The sequence below is a fragment of the Heliangelus exortis genome, chromosome 20, assembly GCF_036169615.1.
Source record: "Heliangelus exortis chromosome 20, bHelExo1.hap1, whole genome shotgun sequence".
NCBI classification, from domain to species: domain Eukaryota; kingdom Metazoa; phylum Chordata; class Aves; order Apodiformes; family Trochilidae; genus Heliangelus; species Heliangelus exortis.
Genome location: NC_092441.1, coordinates 11,445,382 through 11,463,078, shown reverse-complemented (window position 1 = coordinate 11,463,078; position 17,697 = coordinate 11,445,382). Strand labels below are relative to the sequence as shown.

Genomic DNA, 17,697 nt, shown 5'->3' with positions numbered 1-17,697 from the left:
ATCTCATTTGATGCTTCAATGTAGAAGATCCACTGTGTGTAGGAGGCATTTGGGTTTTTATGGAGTTCTCCTGGAGGAGCTGTGAATTTGGTCACTGCTCTCCCTTTAGTCCTGCAGAGGGGGCCCTTCCCTCCACTCTGCTGGTTTATGGCCTCACTTCTTTGGCCCTTGAAGTTTTTGCCTGGTTTTGTGTGGATTGGAAGAAGGTTTTAGAAGTTTAATATTGCACAATGTTAATGGTGTGTTTTCTGAATAATTCTAGTACAGGCGGGAACTGGATGAATTTGTCTCTGAAGAAGCTGGACATGGTAATGTGTCATGTTAGAGTAAGTAAAAAGATGACTGCTCCTACCTCTTGAAAACAACATCTTGAAAGCTGTTTAGTTCCTGTGCTAAGCACAGGGGTTTTTTCCGCTATCTTTACACTTACTTGAACATGGAAATTTTCTTATTATAAAATGCTTTGTAGAGCTTTAAGCAGCTGCCTGAAAAAAAACCCCAAACCAAGCAGAAAGGAATCTTACCCATTTCCTCCACACAGATAAACTTGGCTTATTCTGAAGTCACCTTTCACTGGAGTTTATCCTCAATCACAAGCATAAAAGGAGCCCTACACAGAGTTTCAGACTTCAGCCATCACTTCTCCTCCCGTGTCCAGTGATTGCCTTCAGCACTGACCCATAACACACACCCTCTGCTGTCAGTTCTTGGTCTTTGCTTTCCCTTGCTCATTGCTTGTGTTTGTAGCTCCTCTGTTGCAGTCTTATTTGAATAGGCAAGAAGAGGCTAATCAGTGACAAAAGTTATCCTTTCTTTAGGGAAAGACCACTCAGTAGTGTTCAGGCAACTGTCAGGGGAGTTGAATGTTTGTCATCCATGGCATCAAACATGTTCTGTGATGTGAGGCCTGATGTCCCAGGAGGAATTGCACTTATTTTTGTGATGATTACTCCAGAGTCACAGCTTTGGAGTGACTGGTGCTGTTTCAAAGCAGGAAGCCCCTGAGCCAATTTCCTTCTGTTGCTGTCTGCTTTTAATCACAGAGTGTTCAGCTCTGGCTTCATAGCCGTAATGTTCTGACAGCGACCTCTTTGCCCCTCTCTCCTGTAAAAGTAACGTCAGGAATCTTGTCTCTTTTCTCCCCAGACACTGATGAACTTTAAACTACATCTTTGGGAGCTTATTGCATATCTTGTGATGGATCAGAAGACATAAAAATATGTTTCTGTCAGTCTGAATAAATGTTCTTAGTCTGTTGGATGGATGACAGCCCTGTTGCCCTTCCCTGGTGTTTTTTTTGATGCGTAGTCCCCCTTCCCCATCCTCCTCTTTCCCTTCCCTTCCCCCTTTCCATCCTCTCCCCCTCCTCCTTTCCCTCCTCTCCTGTCCTCCCCCTTTCCCTCCCCCTTTCCCTCCCCCTTTCCCTCCCCCTTTCCCTCCCCCTTTCCCTCCCCCTTTCCCTCCCCCTTTCCCTCCCCCTTTCCCTTCCCCTTTCCCAACCCCTTTCCCTCCCCCAGTCCCTCCCCCAGTCCCTCCCCCAGTCCCTCCCCCAGTCCCTGCTCCTGTCTCTCCCCCTGTCCTTCCCCTCCCCCTTTACTTCCTACTTTCCTCCCCTTTTTTTTGTACTTTCTCTAAATAAAATGATCTGGATTTGGGCTTTGAGTTTTTCATCAGTCTCTGACTCATTTCTTGCTGCTGCCACATCTGCTCCTCTTTACACTTTTTCATTTTCTGCACACCTGCTTTATGGAATGGAATAGAAAAAAAACCCCACATTTCTGAAGCAAAAACCATAGCCTGCTTTTCAGAGTGCATAAAGGGCCTTGGAAGTAGAAAGACTGCTCCAGGAATCACTTGGGCACGAGCACTGTGCTCATGTCCTTTGCTGCGTGTCTGGCATGGCTCAGTTTTGAGCGCCAGAGCTCAGCTCCAGTTCCATGTTCCAGTTGAGAAGATTGCTTTGTAAATGCAGTTATTCCTATTAAGTTGATACAATGCAACCTTTCACATATGTTCTCTGCTACCTTTTTACTTTACATGTCTGTAACATAGCTAGAGACTGTATTTATTGGGGACCGGAACATCTACAGAGCCCTTGATAAAATTATTAATAGGTCCCCATAAAAAGGAATTTTTATTCCTTGTAGATACTGGAGCTGAAAAAGCTACTATACAGAAATTACCTGAAGGAATAAAGAGAGGAAAGAATTATATGTCAGTTATTGGAGCAAAAGGAGAACCTTCTAAAGTGCCAATCCTGGAAGATGTGGAAATAGAAACAGAGAATACAATTTGCTTGCATAATTTGCTTTTGCTCCCAGAAGCAGAGTATAACCTACTTGGGAGAGGCTTGATCTTAAAATTGAAAGTAAATATTCAAAGTGATGGAGAAAAATTGAACATTAATTTATGTACCTTGACTGAAGCAGATGAGGAGTCAATGGATCCATCCATACGGTATAAAGAAGGAGAAATTGGAAAAATAAATATGGATCCAATAGAAGTTCAGATAACTGATCCACATCATCCAATCAGGATCAAACAATATCCTATTTCAATGGAAGGAAGAAAAGGATTAAACAAGGATTTAGAACAAGGGGCTTTGGAACCTTGCATGTCCCCGCATCATACACCAATACTGCCTGTAAAGAAATCTGATGGAACATACCGGATGGTGCAGGATTTAAGGGCAGTAAAGCAGAGGGTCAACACCAAATTTCCAGTGGTGGCAAATCCTTATACTTTATTAAGCCACATTTCTCCCGAATATATTTGGTATCGCGTAATAGATTTAAAAGATGCCTTTTGGGCTTGTCCCTTACACGACAAGTCTAGAGATTATTTTGCTTTTGAGTGGGAGGATCCATCGACAGGGAGAAGGCAGCAGTTAAGGTGGGCTGTGTTACCGCAGGGATTTACAGAGTCACCTAATTTATTTGGGCAGGCTTTGGAGAAGCTGTTGCAAGATTTTGAAATGTCTGAACATGTGAAATTGTTACAATATGTGGATGATTTATTGATAGCCGGGGAAACTGAAAGAGAAACTCGGGAAGTTACTATCCGATTATTAAACTTCCTGGGGAAAAAGGGACTAAAAGTGTCAAAGTCAAAATTGCAATTTGTGGAGCAGGAGGTAAAGTATTTAGGACATTGGCTAAGCAAAGGTCAGAAGAAACTGGATCCCGATAGGGTATCAGGAATACTTGCTCTGAGACCCCCAACAACCAAAAAGGAAGTTAGACAATTATTGGGATATTGCAGACCATGGATTGAGAGTTATAGTGAAAAGGTGAAATTTTTATATGAGAAGTTGACAAATAATGAAATCAGATGGTCAGGAGAAGATGATCAGAAATTAGAGGAAATAAAAAGAACATTAGTACAAGCTCCAGTATTGAGCCTCCCCAACCTGGAAAAAACATTTTTTCTTATTTGTCAACGTATCCAATCAGACAGCTTATGGTGTGCTTACTCAAGATTGGGCAGGAATAAAAAAGCCTGTGAGATACTGTTCAAAATTATTAGACCCCGTAAGTAGGGGGTGGCCAGCCTGTTTACAGGCTTTGGTGGCCACTGCATTGCTTATAGAAGAAGCACGAAAAATTACCTTTAGTTCACCACTGAAAGTATACCCCCCCCCCCCTAATGTTAGGGGTGTCCTACAGCAGAAGGCAGAAAAATGGCTGACAGATAGCCGGCTTCTTAAATACGAAACCATACTGATAGATTCTCCTAGTTTGGAACTTAAAAGAACTTCAGCGCAGAGCCCGGCACAATTTTTGTTTGGTGAACCTGAAGGAGAATTGCAACACAGCTGTTTGGATGTAATAGAAACGCAGACTAAAGTGAGACCAGATCTAACTGACACAGAATTAAGGGAGGGCGAGAAACTATTTATAGATGGATCCTCTCGAGTAAATGAAGGGAAAAGAAAATCAGGATATGCAATCATTAATAAAGATCTGAAAGTGATAGAATCCGGACCTCTGAGTCCACCGTGGTCCGCACAGGCATGTGAACTGTATGCCCTCTATAGAGCTCTTGAGTTATTAAAAGGGAAGGAAGGAACAATATTCACAGATTCTAAATATGCATACGGCATAGTCCATACGTTTGGAAGAATCTGGGAGGAAAGAGGCCTCACAAATACTCAAGGAAATGATTTAGTGCATCAAGAACTAATAATTAAAATTTTAAAGGCAGTAAGAGAACCAAAAGAGATTGCAATAGTACATATTAGAGGACATCAAAAAGGATTAGGACACCATGTTAGAGGAAACAAATTGGCAGACAAAGAAGCTCGAGAAGCAGCTTTGAGAAAATGGAGTGTTCAAAGTAATATTTTACAGAATAAGAAGGATTTGGTAAACAATAAAGAGGAAGAAATAAAGAAATTCACTCCCGAGGAAATGGAAAAACTTGAAAAGATTGGAGCTAAATTTGAGCAGGGAAAATGGACACTGCCGGACGACAGAGAAATGTTACTTAAAATGTTACCTAAAAACCCAATGTTGGCAGAGTAATTCAGTTGGCTGTAAGTTATGGACATTTCAGTGGGTCTGCAACAGTTAAATGAGGAGTGTTTGTGGAACAGGGACAACTGCATGACTATTTTTTGCTCTCTGGTCACTCTGGTTCTGGATCCAGTTTTGGAATGCTGGAGGGTGCCATAAATGGCAGCGTAGGTGCAGTGGAGGGCACAGTCTGTTGGTTTGAACACAGAGTGTGTAAGCTGTGTCGGTGTACCTGATGGTTTCTAGGAGTGTGTTTGTGTGGCATATGAGCAGATGTGACCTTCTGGAACTGTTGTCGTGCTGTGTTGTGCTGTGGAACTGCTGGCACGTTCAGTCTCTCCCTCTGAATTGTGCTTTGGAGGAGAAGTGTATTTGTGTCTCTTCTCCAAGTGGATGGTGAGCTAAGGGGATATTTCTCCCTGAATAAACCTGAAGTTAAGCCATTCTTTGTCTGTTGAGTTCCAAACACTGCTCAAGCCTTTGGAACATCCTGGCTATGGTATTTAAAGGAAAAAGGATTTGATTGGAGCAAGCCTTGGGTTAGGAAAAGGAGGGGATTAAAGGCTTTTGCTGGTTAAAATAGTAATAATTGAGATGTCATTTAAAGTGTGAGGTTCAGATGAGATATGTCTGCATTTCTTCCCTTAACAGGGCCAAACTGTCGAGCCTGATCCCAGAGTTAGAAAGAGCACGGGAATTCCAAGGAGTTTCATGCTGGAGGTGAAAGATCCCAATACAAAGGAAGCTCTGCTGACAAGAATGGGGAAATATGCAATACCAGATCTTAATGCAGAAGTATGGAACTAACAGAACTGACCAAAAAGTGAACAAGAGAAACCGTGGGGAAGCATTGGAGTGCCAAAGCAACCAAAAAAAGTAGTTAAATATAAATACCTGTATTTAAGAAGGCTTACATGAGGTGAGCAGAATTCCATCTCTTACTTCCTTTAATGAAATCCAAAGCTTGGAAAATTTTTCCCTGTACCTGTCTTTAACTTTTGTGGTTTTCCTTCCCCACCCTGCCTCCAGGGAAGCATATGCCAGAGGAAAGAAGGAAAAGCCCTCCTCCTCCTCTGATGATGATGATGATCCCATACCTGATGAGTTCTTGTGTCCTATTTTCAAAGCCCTACTGACTGACGCAGCTTTTATTCCCTGCTGTGGGAACAGTTATTGTGAGGAATGTAAGTGTTCCTTGCATGTTTTTATTTCAAAACAATCACATTTGATCTTTTGGGAGCAGAAACAGGGGATAACAAAGTTGCTTTGTTTCCAGTTCTCTTTCATCCTGAAGTCTATCCTGAAGGATGCTTCTTACAGAAAGGGGAAAAGAAGCAGAAAGCTCTTTTCCCTTTTTCTGTGTCTGGTTAAATGCCCTTTGCACACAGAAGGAGGAGTATGAGCAGAGTGTGTAATTGTGCAGGTGCTGACAGTCTTAGATATCAAACTGTTTTGTCCACAGCCCTTTCTCTTCTATCAGACTACTCTGGTGATTTACTGCTGACTCGAAAAAACCAAAACCACCACTATTTGAATATTTAAATAATTAAATATTTAATCCTTCAGACTGGAGCCTGAGGATGGAGGAATATCAACTCTTTAGGAAGGACAGGAGGGGGTGACACCCTCTACATCACTGACCAGCTGGGCTCCATGGAGCTAGAAATAGAGAAATAGATAAAACTAAGACACCATTCTCTCCAGCTGAGAGAAAGCAGCTTGGCCATTTGAGATGACTAAACTGAAAAAACTTAGAATTGTCATAAATCAACAGCACTGACTTTTCCAATCATTTGTTTTGGCCTTATTCAATGTAGCCTTGTGTAAGGAGATGTAAACTCTTCCCTTTCAGCTTTTTACAGAGAGACTTTTCTCACAAACAGTTTATGTAAAAGCCATCATGTTACCTGGGGTAAGCACTTGTTGGACTGGAGCACCAGGAGAAACCTCTGCTAACAGGCTGGGCAGGTATGTTCCTCAGACTCTAGTAATGCTCTTCTAATACCTGTGTGGAATTAGAATTATCAAAATGGTTTTTAAAGAAAGGAGGGAAATTTTGGAGTTCTAATCACTCCAAAAAATACACATATGGTTAAAGGGTGAGTAAGATCTTGGGTGGAGAGCATGAGGATAAAAATGTTCAATAGTGTAAAAAAAAATTTCTAGTATGTACCAAATAACCACACAGTCTTGGTATTTCACTGTTGTAACATCTGAAGGTGGGGTTAGGCTGTGCCTTGATCTTTTATCTAGTCTTTTTCCCACTGTCCATTAGAGTTGAAGTCACAAACCTCAAGGGAATAAAACAGTGATCAGGAAAACATTCTGAGTTCTGAAGGATTAAATATTTAACTATTTAAATATTCAAATAGTGGTGGTTTTGGTTTTTTCGAGTCAGCAGTAAATCACCAGAGTAGTCTGATAGAAGAGAAAGGGCTGTGGACAAAACAGTTTGATATCTAAGACTGTCAGCACCTGCACAATTACACACTCTGCTCATACTCCTCCTTCTGTGTGCAAAGGGCATTTAACCAGACACAGAAAAAGGGAAAAGAGCTTTCTGCTTCTTTTCCCCTTTCTGTAAGAAGCATCCTTCAGGATAGACTTCAGGATGAAAGAGAACTGGAAACAAAGCAACTTTGTTATCTCCTGTTTCTGCTCCCAAAAGATCAGATGTGATTGTTCTGAATAAACAAAAATGCAAGGAACACTTACATTCCTCACAATAACTGTTCCCACAGCAGGGAATAAAAGCTGCGTCAGTCAGTAGGGCTTTGAAAATAGGACACAAGAACTCATCAGGTATGGGATCATCATCATCAGAGGAGGAGGAGGATGGCTCTTTGGATAAATAGAAATGCTTTTCCTTCTTTCCTCTGGCATATGGTTCCCTGTAGGCAGTGGGGAAGGAAAAAGAAAAAAGTTAAAGATGGGCACAAGGAACAATTTTCCAAGCTTTGGATTTTATCAAAAGAAGTAAGAGATGGAATATTGGGGTGGAATTTTAAAGTGGAAAGCCCAGTATCTCTCAGCCCAGGAGACCGTATTTCTTGTTTGAACCTAGGACACATTGCTGGTTCATGATCAACTTGGTGCCCACCAGGATCCCTCCCAGCCTGTGCTGAAGGTACAGAGAGGATCCAAGGTTGTGTCGTTAGACACAGACTGTTTAAGCTGGCAGACTACAGGGCATGAAGAAGCAATAGTGGAGGGGCTGGGACAACTGAAAAGCTATTAGACAACGTTTTCTGTGAGAAATGATAGAAATGAGGGACAGGCATCAGTGACAATGTTGACATTCAGCAAAAAAAGCAAAACAATTACCAAATGGGCCACTGAGACGTTTCACTTCACTGCTTGATAGGAGCTGGAAATACATCAAGAGTAAATTCACTGAAGAGATTTTTTTGTTGGTGGTGGTTTTCACAGCTGAATCAGAATCAGAAATGCACTGAACAGGCAGCTGAAAGAAACTAGACCCCCAAGTTGCCTACAAACAGGACTGCGTGGGGATACCAGATTTGGAATAAACTAGGTTTGATATTAAACAATGTCTTTCTTCCAGTAACAAAAGTGAGAATTTTGGTCCCTTGTAACAGGCACTGAAATAAATTTGAGGCTCTCCAAGCAAATGTAACCGAATTAATGACTTTTATTAATTACAATATAACAAGGATTAGGCAAGATACCCAGCGCTGGACGACAGGGAAGTCCCGCTCTTCCTCCTGTCCACCCCACCAAAGTCCACCCCTTTGCCTTATATACTCTGTCTTCCTTGTCCTTCTCGAGTTTTCTCCGAAGTTCTCTGCGCATGCGTGACTTGTTGCTAGGTTGAAGCTCTCCTGTCTTCCTCAGGCATCTTCTCTCACATGCTAAAAGTTTCTTAACACTTCAAAACTCTCTAAAATTTAAAAGACACTTTAACCACGTTTTACATAGAAACAAGGACATATCTTTTAATACATTTTTACATATAATTTCAACAAGAACACAGTTGTCTTTTCCCTATTCATGGCCAAAATAAATCAGGAACACATTCCAGCATATATTCTATCACAATCCCCCCTTTCTCTTATCCTGATTTATTTTGATCGTATCTTTGCAACTCTCTTTCAGCTAATTCCATCACTTCAGCCTGTTCCTCATCAGGTACCTGGTAATATTTAGTTCTAATAAGCATCAGATGTGCTGCTTCTAACCTATTTTTAACCATAACAATTAGTTTGTTAAATATACAAGGCCCAAAGGTAAGTGTAAACAATAACAAAAGTAATGGTCCTGCAATAGTAGACAACAGAGTGGTAAGCCATGGAGACTGATTAAACCAGCTTTCATACCAACTTTGGTGTGACTCCCTTTCCCTCCTGCGTTGGTCCAATCTCTTTCGCAATTCACTCATAGTGTCAATTGCTGCTCCAGTGTGATCTGCGTAGGAGCAACATTCCTCCTTTAATGCTACACAAAGACCCCCCTGTTGTAATAGTAATAAATCCAGACCCCTACGATTCTGTAATACAACTTCCGATAATGATCTGACAGATTTTACCAATCCATCAATCGCTTGTTCTATTTTACCTATATCTTCGTCTACAGAGATTCGCAATGCTCTAAATTCTTTTTGTTGATTAATCAATGAGGCAATTCCTGTTCCGGCACCCACCCCTCCTATAGTTAAAAGTGTTGCTATAGTAAGGGCGGTAACTGGCTCTCTTTTCTCAAGATGGTGTTCTGGGGTCATGTGCTTTTCCAAAATATATTCCTTTGGATGATAAGTGATTTTTGGTATAATAGCAACCTGAATGCAATAATCATGGGTATAGTTAAAAATTTTTAATGACAAACAGGGGGTAAGTCCTATACTGTGACATACCCATCGAGTATTAGGTGCTGGAAGCAGCCAATCTGCTTGTTGCTTATGTCCTGGATTCAATGTAGTATGATTGCACAGGTGCTCCTTGTTCTTAGGTACTGTGCCGATACATCGTCCCTGTCCCGTTACTTGAGAGAGAGTTATCCCCTGAATATTTTCCCTATTGATTTTCCAAAGACATTCTCCTGGATTTGTTCCATTTATCCTTTTCCCTTTAGCTGTCACCCCAAGAGCTTCATAAAAAGGAGGTCGAATATTGTAGCACAACCAGCAATCCTTTGCTAACGTAGGATTGGTTTTGTTTAGTAAATTGTAGCTGGCTTGCATAATTCTCCAAAGGGAACCATAGCTGGAACGCTTATCAATTTCATCTGCCGTTTCATTATTTGTTTGGGAAATGCCTGATCTCCTTCCCAGTGTTTTTAGTGAGCGATTGTCCACCTTGACCTCAGGATTAGGGTCCCCTAATCCTGGATTAGGGCCTATAAGTTCCGGCCCTTTTGAAACAGATTCCTTTTTTATGAGAAAATGACCACCCCTATCGGTACCCGGTTCCCACAACCTAGCTCCCCAAGTCTTTCCCACTATCCATCCCAAATCTTCTGGTTGGGTGACGTTAATATAAATCCATTGGCAGCTTCCTCCTTTAACAATACTCCCTCCAGAACGCTCTGGAGGGTGACAGCCATGGGGACCCCATCCTACCCTTAAAAATCTATCTGGATTATCCACCCGCCAATCCGAAGCAACGGTTTCACAACCCCAGTAAGCACAATAATAGTGTCCAGGATAATTGCAATATCCTTTGCCTGGATTTGAGCTGGGACAAAAATAGAAACCTAATAAATTCAAGCAAGGCTGTGTTTGCACAATATCACATAGATAACTAGTAAAGCTAGGACCACCAGGAGTAATCTTTGTTTGAAGTACTTTCTGATCTTCCCATCGTATCAAGGACCACTTAAATGGTTGGTGAGGCATGTGTATGTCAGCCTTTGCTACTCCTATCATGACGAAATAAAGTAAGGTTAAGGCGGTTAGGGGTTTAAAACAAGTATAACATAACAGGGTAAACCGAAATGTCATTGTTTCAAACATTGGAATAACAATTTCACAGTCTGCTCAATCACCAGTTCCTAGCCCACATTCTTTACAATGTTTCAACATCCGAATTATATTTCTTTAAATGGCATTTTCTCCTCCAGAGTCACAGCAAACATACCTATAATAGAACACAGTGAGCAGAGTGAGCAGAAAGAGAAACAGGGAAATAAATTTTGGTTCGTATTATATGCCAATCACAATAAAATCAGAAGGGGCGATCTTGAGATAAGTATTCCCATGCACTCTACCTCCCTACCGGTTACGCACTGCTTCCGCTGTAAGAGTTCTTGTCTCCACACATATTATCCTTCTGTCTTACTCGTCAACTCGGTTGCGTCGAGCTACGAGGAAAGAAAATTCTTCTCGACAGCAAGGATATTCTTCAGGAGTCCTCTAGGAAATCAAAGTGCCATAATTGTTAATAGGGTTAGTACATGCAGGCAATAGTTCTTTATTTCAAAGCTCAAGCATTCATCCTCCTTCTGTTATTTATTTCCATCTATACCTTCGTCGTTGTAATTTGAATTTTAATTCTCCCGGATTTCCATCTATCTGCCACTCTGGTCCTGGTTCCTCCACTGGTCCTTTGATTCTACTAGCATGTGTCCATCCCTTTTCAGCTGTTCTAACTGCAGTCTCAGTAGTTAACAACACAAGGTAAGGACCTTCCCATTGTGGTCTTAATGTTGTCTCTTTCCATGCCCTGATCAAAACCCAATCACCTGGTTTTACATGATGCAATTTTAGGTCTAATGGTGGTCTCTGGGCTAAAATTCCCCTTTTCCATAACTCTTCCCTATATTTCATTAATGTTGTCAAATATACATTCATATTTCTATCTGTAATCATAGGATGATCTTGTGGTTCTCCCATATTATAGGGCATTCCATACAGCATTTCAAACGGTGATATTCCCATATCAGTACGAGGTTGTGTTCTAATGTTTAGTAATGCTAGGGGCAAACATTGTATCCATGACATACGAGTCTCTAACATAAGCTTTGTTAATTGTTTCTTAATCTCTCTATTCATTCTTTCCACTCTACCAGAACTCTGCGGATGCCAAGGAGTATGATGATCCCACTGTATTCCCATTGCTTTAGTAAGATCAGTTAAAATTCTGGATACAAAGTGGGGACCTCTATCCGAATCAATTGTTTCTACCACTCCATATCGTGGGATAATTTGTTCTAAAAGAATTTTAATCACCACTCGTGCTGTACCTCTTGCTGTAGGGAAAGCCTCCACATAATGGGTCAAATGATCTACCATTACTAATAGGTACCGGTATCTCCCAACCTTAGGTAATTCTGTAAAATCAATTTGGATGTTTGCGAATGGTCTGCGTGCTGCCGGTCGGCCTCCTTGCGGGGGTTGTCTAAGGTGGCGACTATTCACTTGTAAACAGATAGCACATCCTTTTACTACCTGTTTTGCCAAATCATCTGCCCCTATACACATATATTTAGTAGCAAACTGATCCACCAGTCCCCGTGCTCCCCAATGAGTTACACTATGGATCCTTCTCATAATTTCAATGGCTACAGATTTTGGCACAACAGTTCTATTATCGTCTGGGAGAGTCCATTTCCCTTGGGAATTTTCTCGTAGTCCCATTGCTTCCATCTTTTGTTTCTCTGCAATAGTGAAGCTGTAAAGTTTCCACGTATGCTCTGAAGGTGACAGAGGTTTTGCTCTGGGACTCATCCTTGGTACTTGTACTGGAAGGGACGCGGCTCTTTTGGCTTCTTGATCTGCTGCATTATTCCCTCTACTTTTAAAATCCAGCCCCCTTTGATGACCTTTCAAATGTACAATCGCAATTTTCTCTGGACCTCTTAAAGCCCGTAAGACATCTTTAATCAATTCTCGATGTATTAAATTCTTTCCTTGTGAGTTTATTAATCCTCTCTCCTCCCATATTTTACCAAAGGTATGGACTACTCCATAAGCATACTTAGAGTCAGTATAAATAGTGCCAATCTTGTTACGCAAAAGCTGTAGGGCTCGTAATACAGCATAGAGTTCACACGCCTGCGCCGACCAGGAATGGTGCAGGGGTCCTGACTCAATAACTATTAATTCCTCTCCTCCAATAATAGCATACCCTGACACTCTTTTTCCGTTTATAACACGAGAAGAGCCATCTACGAACAATTTATCCCCTTCGTCCAATTCCTCTTCCTCTAAATCTGGTCTAATCTTTGTCTGTTCCTCGATGGTCACCAAACAATCATGCATCTTACTAACATCCTCAGGTACTCCATATAAAAATTCTGCTAAATTTTGTAAATTCGTAACCTCTAAGGATAACTTTGGAGAATCTAACAAAATTCCTTCATATTTTAAGAGTCTAGCATCTGTAATCCACTTGTCAGCTTTCTGTTGCAAAATTCCTCTGATGTTATGAGGGGAAAGTACTTTAAGTTCCCCATTGAGAGTGATTTTATTGGCTTCTTCCACAAGCAAGGCACACGCCACAATTGCCTGTAAACAAGTAGGCCATCCTTTGCTGACAGGATCTAATAATTTAGACAAATATCCTACAGGTTTCTTCTTCCCTGCCCAATCTTGGGTTAATACACCATAAGCAGTACCTGCTTCTGTATTTACAAACAGATAAAATGGTCGTTTTAAATCTGGTAAGTTAAGAACAGGGGCATTTATCAAATCATGTTGTAACCCCCTTAAATTTTTCTCATCACTTTCACTCCATTTTAATAGTCCATCCTGTCCTAATTTTTCATATAAAAACTTAACCTTGGCACTATAATTCTCAATCCATTGTCTACAATATCCGACTAAACCTAAAAGCTGTCTAACTTGCCTTTTGCTTCTGGGGGGTGGCATAGAAAGAATACCTTGTACTCTTTCAGGATCTATCTTCTTTTCTCCCTTCTTTAAATAATGCCCCAAATATTTTACTTCCTCCTCAACAAACTGTAATTTTGCCTTTGACACTTTCAACCCTTTTGCACTCAAGAAATTCAACAACTTGATACTTTCAGTACGGACCTCATCCTCAGTTTCCCCAGCCAAAAGTAAATCATCTACATACTGAATGAGAACTACTGTCTCCATCGTTTGATATTCTTGTAAAATTTGCTCTAGAGCTTGACCAAATAAGTTTGGGGATTCTGTAAACCCCTGGGGAAGAACAGTCCACCTCAATTGTTGTCTTCTATGTGTAACTGGATCCTCCCATTCAAAAGCAAAATAATCTCTACATCTTTCATCTAAAGGACATGTCCAAAACGCATCTTTGAGATCTATAACACTGTAATACTGCTTCTCAGGTCCCAGCCGGCTCAGCAAAGTATAGGGATTTGCTACCACTGGGAAGCGGGCTACTGTTCTTTTATTTATTTCCCTTAAATCATGGACCAACCGATATGACCCGTCCGCCTTCTTTACGGGCAGAATGGGAGTATTAAAAGGGGACATACAAGGTTCCAAAAGTCCTTTATCCAATAACCTGTCTATCTCTGGCTTTAACCCCGCTCTCCCTTCAGGGGAAATAGGATATTGTTTAATTCTTACTGGCACCTCAGGTTCTTTAATGGTAACCATAAAAGGAATTATATCAAGCTTTCCTATACTATCGGGGGTATACCATACTTCCGGATTGATTTTTGCCTCATCTGCCAACCTTAAAGGACAAAGCTTTATCTGTATTTCTTTATTCACTATCTCTATATTAATACCTAGCTCTATAATCAAATCCCTTCCCAATAAATTAAAATCTGCTTCCGGAACTAACAGAAAGCTCCCTATTTTAATTTTACCATTAGCCTCTATCAGAACATATTTAACTATTGGAACCTCAAAGGGCTCCCCTTTAGCCCCTACCACTTGGGCAGTTTCTTTAGAGACATTACAACCCCCAGGCAATTTCTGAACAGTTGATCGTTCTGCTCCAGTATCTACCAAAAATGCAACTTCCTCTTGCTGAGGACCTATTTTAAGTTTTATCAAGGGCTCTCGATGTTTTCGTGTCCCCAGCAGATAGAGCCCCTGACCCCCCTAATCTTCCTTAAAGATTCTTTCATCCTTCAATCTTTTCCTGCATTCCCGTCGGAAATGCCCCTTACCCCCACAATAAAAACACACACTTTCTCTCCTTTCTATCCGGGGAGTTCGTCCTTCATTCCTCTGGTCCCTCGGTTCTGTTTTGAAAAACGTTTCGGGCCTCCCGGGCCTCCCTGTCTCCCTGACTGCTGCTACCATCATCCGTACTTGTCTTCGATGATTTTCTTCGTCCCTCCTAACATATACCTTCTGAGCTTCCCGCAGCAACTCATCCAAACCCCTGTCTTGCCAGTTCTCTATCTTTTCTAATTTCTTTCGGATATCATCCCATGATTTGGCCACAAACTGTGTTTTTAACAAAGCCTGCCCCAACTGATTTTCTGGGTCTAACCCAGAATACATTTGCAAATTTTTCCTCAGGCGTTCTAGCCACTCAGTAGGAGTTTCATCCTTCCTCTGTCTCTCGTTGAACGCCTTATTAATATTTTGTCCCCTAGGCACTGCCTCCCGAATTCCCTGTATTATAATTCCCCTTAAGTCCTGCATATTAACCCGATGGTCCTGTTGTTGATGGTTCCAATTTGGATCCTGTAATGGCCATTTAGTATCCGCTAAAGGACCTTGAACATGTTGTGCATCCCAAATTCGCGTCCCTGCCCGTCTGATCATATTTCGTTCTTCGGAGGTAAACAAAATATTCAATATAGCTTGTAACTCTCCCCACGTATAAATGCTGGGTCCTAAAAACTGATCTAATTTCTCTGCTACTCCCAGGGGGTCTTCTAAAAGATTCCCCATTTCTTTCTTAAATTCCCGCACATCACCCGTACTTAGAGGAACTGATACAAAACCTATAACGGGATTTGGACCTGGACCTCCAATAGGCATTTCCCTAAGTGGGTACAAATTATGCTGTTGTTTCTGAGCCCGTTTCCGGGTTATGGGCCCTTGTACCTCACTAACAGATTCAGGATGGTTTTCTACGGGGGGTAGTGCATTAGGGGGTGAGGGGTTATCCAGAGGGGGTACATATGGGGGAGGAATTAATGAGGCCTCTTCTTCCTCCCTATTCTTCCCTTTCTTTTTCTCATTTAAAGGAAGCAAGAGAGCAGGTTCCGTACTGCCTGGTCTAGTTAGCCACACACTCGCATAATCACTCTCTTCCTGACTGAAAGGGGCTTTACCGTTTACCCATAAATTTAGCTTCTGCTTTACCCAATCCTCTGAGGACCCAAACATGGGCCAAGAGACATTCTGAAATATCTCCTTCCCTCCCCACACTGTCACGCAATAACAAATCATTTTTGCCCTATCTTTATTTTCTGTATTGGGATAAAGTTTCCAATTATCTAACATAAATCCCAACGGACTATCCCGAGGTACTGGTGGAATTTTTGTGGATTTTTGGGGCTTACTCTTTTTCTGTCCCATCTTCCGGGGCGACTCCAATCAGCAGTATATCACTCGCTTCCCCTTGTTCGTGGCTCACGCCCTCGCGGGCAATGAGAACCGCACTACTGAGGGTCCGCACTCGCTTGGGGAATCCGAGCTGCCGGTTCCCCTCTCACACACACACACCACTCACTGCGCCTCCGGGATACCTGACCCAAACCGGACGGATCCCCTTCGCAAATACTCACGCGTCCCGCGTCTTCGTCCGGATCTTTGTGCACAAAGTTTACAGGGTCTACCGGCCCCCTTTTGCCTAATTCCTTGAATTTAGGTTCGTCGGTGCAACCGGGACAGGAGTTGGATTACCAGGGCCGCCAAATAACAGGCGGGGGCTCCCTTCCCTGGTAGGACCAAGAATCCGGTCCGGGGTTGCATCCGAGTCACGGCACCAAATTGAAATAAATTTGAGGCTCTCCAAGCAAATGTAACCGAATTAATGACTTTTATTAATTACAATATAACAAGGATTAGGCAAGATACCCAGCGCTGGACGACAGGGAAGTCCCGCTCTTCCTCCTGTCCACCCCACCAAAGTCCACCCCTTTGCCTTATATACTCTGTCTTCCTTGTCCTTCTCGAGTTTTCTCCGAAGTTCTCTGCGCATGCGTGACTTGTTGCTAGGTTGAAGCTCTCCTGTCTTCCTCAGGCATCTTCTCTCACATGCTAAAAGTTTCTTAACACTTCAAAACTCTCTAAAATTTAAAAGACACTTTAACCACGTTTTACATAGAAACAAGGACATATCTTTTAATACATTTTTACATATAATTTCAACAAGAACACAGTTGTCTTTTCCCTATTCATGGCCAAAATAAATCAGGAACACATTCCAGCATATATTCTATCACAGGCACTGGGGCCAGAAAGTGAGCACCTTATCCTACTGCAGATTTTCCTCTCAGAATTACAGGATGTTGGGACACCTGAAACACCCCAGGCGTGCGTGGCAAAGCTACTGGCTGCCTTTTCCTTGTGAAAATAGCGACAGAGGAGGGAAAAAATAGTCCAGCACACTCCACCTCCAACCACCAACCAACCACCACAGGTATTCTTACCTCTAAAACTCCTGCTCCACAATGACAGGCAGCAACCCCGCTTCTTCCCGCGACACTCCACTCCTCCTCAGAGCCAGGGACTGCAGGAAGGCTCAGCCAGGGCTGATCTCCTCCCCCCTGGGAACAGCTCCCTGAGCTGACACACAACCCCATCTCCATGCTGGCAGGAATGGGTGCCTGAGGGCTCCCTGTGGCAGGGCCGACTCAAGAGGGAGCTCCACGGCTCTTCCCAGCACCAGATGGATGTGGATTCTGAGGAGCAGGTGGCAGCTGGTGGGAAAGGAGCAGAGGGGAACAGCAGCCCAGCAAGGAGCAGGAGGAAAGGGGGATGGGCTGCTGGGCTGCCTGACTTTCTATAGGGTGTGGGCAGGAGATGGGAGGGAATAGTGACCCCTCTCAGATCCCTCAGGGTCTCAGACCCTCCTTCTTTACTTCTCCAACTCAAACTTTAGCTCTTCCACTCCAACTATGTCACTTTTTTCCAGTCAGTGGGAACCTCACCAGACCACCATCACCTCTCCAATAGGACAGACAGAGGCTCAGCAACTGCGTCTGCCAGCTCCTCAGGACCCGTGCGTGGGCCCTGTGAGGTGCCATAAACTTGTGGACCTGCAGGTTCTTTAGATGATCACAGACCTCTTCTTCTCCCCCCGTGGGGGCTCCTTGGTTGTCC

General features: G+C 42.5%; 1 protein-coding gene and 1 long non-coding RNA gene across 3 annotated transcripts in view; one reads left to right on the top strand and one right to left on the bottom strand.

The window, feature by feature from the left end:
- Positions 1–17,697, top strand: part of LOC139805604 (putative uncharacterized protein MYH16) — a 65,138-nt gene that overhangs the window by 1,276 nt on the left and 46,165 nt on the right. The gene's annotated exons all lie outside the window — the stretch shown is intronic.
- LOC139805628 (uncharacterized) lies at positions 6,083–17,470 on the bottom strand. 2 transcript variants are annotated; one of them, XR_011729915.1, is made up of 3 exons: positions 17,025–17,470; positions 7,230–7,405; positions 6,083–6,519 (listed from the first exon to the last, which is right to left on the bottom strand). It is a non-coding gene; the product is annotated as an uncharacterized lncRNA (long non-coding RNA). The 2 variants fall into 2 exon arrangements; XR_011729914.1 differs by lacking the exon at positions 17,025–17,470 and adding an exon at positions 7,839–8,110.